At 42.1% G+C, this 8,222-nt stretch overlaps 2 long non-coding RNA genes across 2 annotated transcripts in view; both read left to right on the top strand.

The window, feature by feature from the left end:
• The first annotated feature begins 1,085 nt into the window (after positions 1-1,085).
• LOC309506451 overlaps positions 1,086-8,222 on the top strand; it is a 64,554-nt gene continuing 57,417 nt past the window's right edge. The window contains exon 1 of the long non-coding RNA XR_014208754.1: positions 1,086-1,224. This is a non-coding gene — a long non-coding RNA (uncharacterized lncRNA). The remainder of the gene's footprint in view (positions 1,225-8,222) is intronic.
• Positions 4,414-7,636, top strand: LOC309506511. The gene is made up of 5 exons (XR_014208820.1): positions 4,414-4,448; positions 5,931-6,123; positions 6,201-6,292; positions 6,418-6,668; positions 6,794-7,636. It is a non-coding gene; the product is annotated as an uncharacterized lncRNA (long non-coding RNA).

Genomic DNA, 8,222 nt, shown 5'->3' with positions numbered 1-8,222 from the left:
AGAATGCCAAAGAAACGGCAGGACGCACTCTAGCAGAATAGGGGGCGCTCCAGGACTTGGCGACTTCTTCGTGTAACTCAGGAAGAAAGGGCGCCGGTCTGGATGCAGGCGAAGCGCGCTCCCCAGGCAGGAAAAATCCATCCAGCCGGTTGTGAGCGGGCTGCTCAGGCGAAGACCACTCGAGGCCGAGGCTCGCCGCGGCCTGTGCGAGTACTCGCATGAGTTCCGTCTCAATGGAAGCTCTCTTGCCTGACGACGTGCGGGCAGGGGGTGCGGGGTCCTCAGAGCCCGCCCAATCCTCACTGCCTGACGCCAGGATAGAGCAGGAATCATCCTCTCCCAGCAGGGCTTCCTCATCCGCGATATCAACGGAAGCGGCGGCAGACGGCGGCCGCTGTCCGTCAGGAAGCGAAACAGAAGAAGCCGGGGAAGCAAGCGGGCGAACCGGCGAGCTTTGGCGGCTGAGGGAGGGTTCCGGGGCCCGCTGGGCACGGCGCTTTTTACGGCGCGACGCCGCGGCGGGCGGGGAGCAGTCTCGGTGAAGACGGCTAGGCGAGTCCTCAGAGTCGCCATTGCCATCAGCTCGCAGTGAGGGCATCCGCCGTCAGCGAGCGCGAGAGCTGCATGTTCCTCACCCAGGCAGGAAACGCAGATCACGTGGCGGTCCCCGTCGCTGAGTGTGGCTCTGCACGAGCCGCAGGAAGGCATCTTTAAAAAGACGCTAGCTCTTTTAGAAATGTGTGTCGCGGCGGCGACACACACACACAGAAATACAGTGTAATAAAAGAGAAGGATATAAGCGCCGGAAAGCGCAGCAGGAAGGCAGGAAGGCGGCGCGGCCAGCGACTTCAGTGACTCGTCCCGCTGAAGGTGCTCTCTCTCGACGGCGCGGCTTCTAATCCAGCTCCAGATAAAAAAAATCAGATAATAGCTGCCTGCGAGCGATATTTATAGGCCTAGACCACGCCCATTTCGGCAGGACGTGACGCAGCGGGCGCGAAGTGCCCTGATTGGGTCTGACGTCACGCCAGGCCTCGCTCGATAGGCTGCTGCAGTTGCCGCAGAGCAGCCAATAGGCGCGCGAGCTGTCTCGCCTATGTCTGCATTGCTGCTGCAACGCGTTTTGCATTATTACAAAATTAAGGATCATTTTTGGCTTCAATATCTCGCGGAAAAGGATTTTCCCCTAGCGTAAGATATCTTACGCAGTACGAGAGACCTCTCGTAAGAGAACTATAAAATATATACAAAAAATATAAATGCAAAATATTGCAATGGCTTCATACAACTTCATACAAGTTGCACTTTGCGTATCTTTGATATCAGAACATGAGGACGTGATTCCATCAGAATTTTCTACAGCCTGTCAAGGTACAACTGTGGAAACCACTCAGATGCTCCCTCCAGTGCACCAGAGTATGGAGATTTACCCTTATTAGCTGATAATTCTGATTATGTTCAAGATGGACATGCACATTTCTATCATAGCCCTCCTCTGAGAAAACCTAGCGATACGTTTTTTCAATCTCATCTGAAATGATCAGTGTTGGGGGTAACGCATTACAAGTAACATGCATAACGCATTCAGATTACTTTTTTGATGTTACAAGTAAAGTAATGTGTTACAAGTAACATGCATTACCTAATCAGATTACTTTTTGATCTAACAAGTAATTAACTACAAGTAATATGCATTACCTAATCAGATTACTTTTTGATGTAACGAGTAAAGAAACGCATTACAAGTAACATGCATTACCTAATCAGATTACTTTTTGATGTTATGAGTAAAAAAACACATTACAATAACGCACATTACATAATCAGATTACTTTTTGATGTTATGAGAAAGGAAACGCATTACAAGTAACATGCATTATGTAATCAGATTACTTTTTGATGTTATGAGTAAAAAATGCATTACAATAACATGCATTATAAAATCAGATTACTTTTTGATCTAACAAGTAAAGTAATGCATTACAAGTAGGGCTGGGTATTGTTAGGAATTTCACAATTCGATTCGATTTCGATTCTTGAGGCTTCGATTCGATTCGATTTCGATTCGATTCGATATTGATTTATTAGCTTCGATATCGATTCAATAATAAGTAAATACACAAGTAATTAAGCACCTGAGTATATTTTTAAATAATGTGTGCAGTATTAATGTTTAAGAACAAATTGACCCCAGTATGTTTCCTGTCATGGTTTATTTAGCAGAACAAACTGTACAATATTGTACATGTGTTGAATACAAAACACAACTGTAACAAACAGGTGCTTTATTAACACCACTAAAGTGCATGTAACTGTAAGTAGTAGAAATATTTCTTTCTTCCTATTCATTCAAGTTATAAAATAAATGTAAACATAAGCACAAAATGTGCATACTCATAAAAAAAAGTGCAACCATAGATATTATAACATTACATAAGTGCTATTTTGTCAACACAATAAATAACACTGCCCATTAAAAGTTCCTATTTTTGCCCTTCGAAATATTATGATAGTTAAAAGACATGGCTACAAGTGAGACTGTGTATCGTGATTCTGTACTATTCTGCTAGTTGAAAATGTATTAAGCAGTAACATAATATTACTCTGAGAGAGTGTGTGTGGTGATTTGTGCATACATGTCAGCGCGGCATCGCTCGTCAAGTTCGCAGAGAGCTTATTCAGTCCATTTTAAATTCTGATTTTGGCCGCCTCTCAAATGGGTTAAACCATCGATATATTGCCTATGAAGTTCAAGTAAATGCGCTAGAAAATCCGCGGTTATTCAAGGATGTGCATTTATTGCATGAACGGAGAAAGCGCCGACGCCTGCATGATTTCATCTGACGGTAGCATATTATAATCTATCTGTTCCGTGAGAGCAGAACGAACGGGCCTTTATTGACGTTTTTAAATCTGAAAACTCCAAAAAGCAACGAAATTGTCAGACATCCATTAGTGCATGTTCACAGAGGAAAACAACTGAAATACAGCGCTGGTTGTTCTCTCGAACGATACTCGACGACAACGACGGAATCCTAAGCCGTGGGCGAAGTAACGTTAATGGGTGTATTAAATTGTATGAAATAATCCAGAAAAAAAGCACAAAACACTGCAGAGAAAGCAAGTTCAGCAGCTCAAATTTGCTGAGGTGAAGTGACAGCTAGTAACAGCAGACAAATGGCTAGCATTGACATCAGCGGGAATATCAACTAAACGGATGAGTTATAAAAACATTCACCCTCCTCACAGTTGTTATGAAGGGCAAAATTATCTGTATAGACCAAAGCCACATAGAGATCCAGGCTGTAAACATGTTTTTTTCTGCTGTAAAGTTGGTCATTTTAAAATGGGGAGACAGATTTGACTCACTTCTGCAGCCGCCTGCTTAATGTACAACGCTGAACGCTCTCACTAAAGTGTTGCCCACAGCGCCGCCACTGGCCGGCGGGCTGAATCGATTCATAGGATTTGATGAATCGATATTGAATTGAGAAACAAATAATTGCAATGCATTGATGAATCGATATTTTTACCCAGCCCTAATTACAAGTGTCATACATTATGTAATCACATGACTTTTTTCGATGTCAATGAAAATTACATTCTAATAATACAAATACATTTATTTACAGTAGAAAAAGTCAATGCATATTAAGTTTTTAAGTTTTAAATTTCAAAAACAATATTCACATTATAATTATGAATTGTATCTGAAATATAGCCATTGCATGCATGACGTCCACTACAGTGGACATGTGATTAATCAGAGTTTTCTCTCAATCTAAAATCAAAACTTGGAAAATTTTACTGTGATATGACTCATTAGATATTGCTTTATGCTGCAATATTTTTTTTACCTACAAGAGTCTCCTAGGATAGAAGGAATGGGTGGATATTCTGGAGCAACTTGGCATGTCTGACTGACCCTTGGCCATCTTGGTTTGGAGGGGGGAAAAATCGAAACACAAAGGCTTGCCACTTGATTGCAATTTATAGGATGATGCACCAGGGTCCAATGAAGAGATTGATGTGCAACTTTGCCATAAAAACCCGTGCAAATTCAAGAAAATGCTTTTTTAATAGCTGTCCACTGTAGTGACCACTATGCGTGAAAGGGTTAAAAGTTATTTTCAGATATTTTTAATTCTCACCTTCCTCGTCCTCGATAAACATTACACCTGCTCTTACTGAATCTGGCTTTTAACTTCAAGAATTGGTTGATTTATGTAGCTGCTATATATTTTATAACAAAAGTAGCTACCGTTTGTTATGTGTTCCTAAAACTGTTACCTAGCAACCCTGCCCGCGAGCGAGCCGGGTGGTGGGGGGTGGGCTCATTAATATTCATTAGGGAACTCATCCCTGATTGGCTCGCCGTGACACATCGCTATTGAGACTGATAGAGAATACAGATATCTCCTCAGGCTCGTGACGACACATTCACAAAGGTAAGGTTTTATTTGATATTTGATTATTTGATCACACATATGTGATTCATCTTCTAATAACCTTTTAATGGCTTAGTATTAAGCAACCAACTGAATTAATAGTGAGTTAACCCACGTGTCCGTTCGCTGTATTGTCGTTAATATTACTATTAGTATTGCACCCAGTGTAAAAAAAATGTGCTATATAAATAAACATGTACTTTCTTACTTACTCAAGGTGGTTATCCAGCACCAAAACTGGACACGTAAGGGTTATGAACCTTGTGAACATTTTGCAGATGCTGACAAAGCCAGTTATTGTTTTAAAGTGTCCATGTCTTGATGATTCCATTCAAGAGTCCATTCTGTTCTGTTTCTAGAAGTGGTGTGCATAATGGCAGGATTTATTAAAGCTTGCAACATTTACCAGACACTTGACAACTTTGAGGAGATGGAGCTGCTGGAGGTTAGATGAGAATAAAACAAAAAAAAAGTGTTGTTGAAGCGTGGTTAATGTTAAACTACTTCTCTTAATGGTTCTCCATTTCTTGTTAGGCTGTTAGCAAACAAACAATACCACTTTGACATTAAGTCAACATCTTGTAGTGTTCCACTGGCGTTCCAACACCTTTTTTCCCCTCCATTAGTACAGAGGGTACAGAAAAACAACTTCTTCTGAGTGGGTTTTAAGTGTATAGGTCCCATTGGCAAAGTTTAGTTGGAAGCTATTGAGCAAAAGCATCACATAAATAATTTAAACAAACAACATTGACATAAGTAAAAGGAAAGCCAGTTCTACCATCTGTGCATGGAGCACGCTTAACTGACTTAAAGGCAGAGATAGTTTACAGAATGTAGGTGTTAATGTTAAATGTTACTTTGGTTCATGGGCGTCGGAAGAAAAAAAAAAAGTGGGTGGGTCCTCCCCCAGAAAAATGTTACTGGAGTAAATACCATGTATTCTGGTGCCTTTTAATTAAACAAGTAAACTAAACTAAACTCCACTTCACGTCGGGCGGTTCTTTGCCTCCACGTCGTGCATTAAATGCACAGCTATCCGTGGATTATCCCCCTAATTCCATGTCATTTGCCAGCAATGACAACTTAAAGCTGTTGTTGATGTTTGCAATGCAATATTTGACTGGATGGCAGTGGCGGCTGGTGAGCTCTATTGGCCAGCCGCCCCTGCTGGAAGGGTACAACGGGCGGTTACTTTCGTCAGTTGCGGCTCGTTGAGAAATATAATGTAGCGATTCAGCGGAAAGGGAGTTTAATTTATTAGGGAATTCCTCAAGTGGAAGGGATTTGACTGACGGCGCTCTGAAAAGCGAACAGACAAATGCACTGAATTAGAGATGGTAAAAGTGAGTGGGTAGCCTATAATGTCATTGGTCTTAAAAAGTGGGTGGGTCTTATCCCACCCATATACAATGGTTCCGACGCCCATGCTTTGGTTACACCATACATTTGCCTACTCTTTAAATGTTTTCTGTGCTTTGACAGAAACTCCTCCCTGAGGACTATGAACACCATATCTGTTTATTTGAGCCTCTCGAGGGCAAGAACTGCAACATTTCTCTAAAAGTAAGACTTCACACTGAGGAGGAGGTTCGCAGACGGCTTCAAGCCTTTCAAAAGTCATCACAAACGACATGGCGGGTGAACAAAAGCTACCCTGTGGAACAACATATATAGAGTAAGTGATTCCATAGCAGGTGCATTCATTTATTTTTTCAAGGGTTGAGCCAAAACCTTAATTGAATGTGTTTAAAGGTGGACCTTAGATGCCAACACAACACACGGCATTCCTGCTGTGATGATGTTGTTCTCAAGAGGCAAAGCTTTTCGCAGAACAGAAAGTCCAGGTTAGATCTAAAAATAGATTTGCTACCCCAAAAAACAGGCTTGCTGTTTTGCAAAAAAGTCACTCTCTGTCTCAGTTTTCTAAATAACGTAATAATATATGTAATAATAATTTTATTGTACTCAGATCTGCTGATTTACACATAGGATTATGTCTCTACATCAACCTGCAACATCAACATAATCACCTGCTCATGTGTGCTGAGGCTACGAGGTACGAGATGAAGCACCAGAGACAACCAACAAACTTCAGAGTGGCCACTCTCCCTCCTCTGCTTTAAATACACTGCAATACGACCTTCAGGAGGAGATGGGCGACGCATGCATCTTTGCAGCTGCTGATCGCTCGATTTGTCCTGATCTAAGTTTCTGTTTTAGGTCAGTAAAAGTAAAAAATACAATTGGAACATTCTAAGAATGTGATCACTATTATCAAGTGAAAAATTGTGTGATAATGTCACTTGATAAAATGTTCTAAATCTTGTGTATAATTGTCATTTTAGGCTGTATTACAATATTTTCAAGAGGTCGTACGGGGAGTTATCCAGGGACACAGTGCTCACCGGCCTACAGGCATCACTTGATGCATACAGATGTTTGCAGATCATCAATGCCTTATGCAGTCCCTCATGAGGCGAGTCCATTCAGTGATCCCTGAGAGTGCAGAGATGGTCTTTGTGGACTCTTCTGGAAATTGCGACAGAACAAATAGCAGAGTGTTCCTACTTTTGACCCACTCAGCTATTGGAGAACTGCCCTTGGGTGTAATGATAACATCATCTGAGTCTCAGAGTGTCATCACTGCAGGACTGCAGCTCCTCAAAAGCATTCTTCCAGAGGAGATCTCGGCCCACAAGTGGCAATGACTGATGACTGCCAGGCATTACGACAGGCTCTCAGTGAGTCTTATCCACATACACACCCCATCCTCTTGAGTTTTCCACATTTTACAGGTGATGTGGAGGTGGCTGTGGGATGCCCACAAATGCAGTACCAAAGTCTGACCGTCAAACCCTGCTACAGCTCTTCAAGGCTATGGTGCATGTAAGAAATCCAGGAGAACTTGAGGCCTCATACCATCGGGCATTAGAGGACTCCACGGCAAAGCTTCACCCACCATATTGCAAATATCTGACATCTATTTTCAGCAGACGTGAGGCCTGGGCAGTTTGTCTCCGCACTCATCTCCCCACACGAGGGAACGACACCAACAATTATGTGGAGAGTGCAATGAGGGTTCTGAAGGCCTACAACATAACACAGCTGATGGATTTCATAACCACCAGGCTAGAGGCCTACTGTTGCCGGAGGCTCATCGATGCAGCAAATAATAGAGTTGAAGTCGAAAGGGGACACAAGAAGAACCATCAATGTATGAAATTGTTACATGGTATATTATTGCCATTTAATTCTCATATGCTGTATGCTATGATTATTATTATTTTTTAATGTTATGTCCCCTTTGATGTGAAACTGTAGGAGGATGAGGTGAACTTCATGGTTGACACCCAACAGCTGCAGGACAAAGACCGGAAACTCACAACAACCGCCAGGAAGACATTTTATGAAATTGCCACAGGTATAGTATCCTGGTCCATAACTTTGCCTGTGTTGTGGCAAATGTTGTCGTCCCTTGTTCTATAGACAGCACATGGTGATCTCTAAGACAGGGCTATGGGTCAGTTTACACCAGATTTGCCCTTCATCGAATGCTTTATGGGTTTAGATACAGTATAGCAAGTAATAACCTCTTCCTCTGCCCTACAAAGGAAAGAACAACATACCAGGCCAGTGGTACATGGGAATGACTGAAGATCTAAATGCAGACCAGTCTGTCACAGGTAAATAACTTGGAATGAATATGCGGTTCATTTGACAATCAGCCATAGTTTCATAAAAATAAAAATTTGCCCTGAACATCCAAGAGACCAT

Source organism: Leuciscus leuciscus (genome assembly GCF_965113295.1).
Source record: "Leuciscus leuciscus genome assembly, chromosome: 9".
Classification (NCBI taxonomy): domain Eukaryota; kingdom Metazoa; phylum Chordata; class Actinopteri; order Cypriniformes; family Leuciscidae; genus Leuciscus; species Leuciscus leuciscus.
This window is presented reverse-complemented; position numbering and strand designations above follow the sequence as displayed.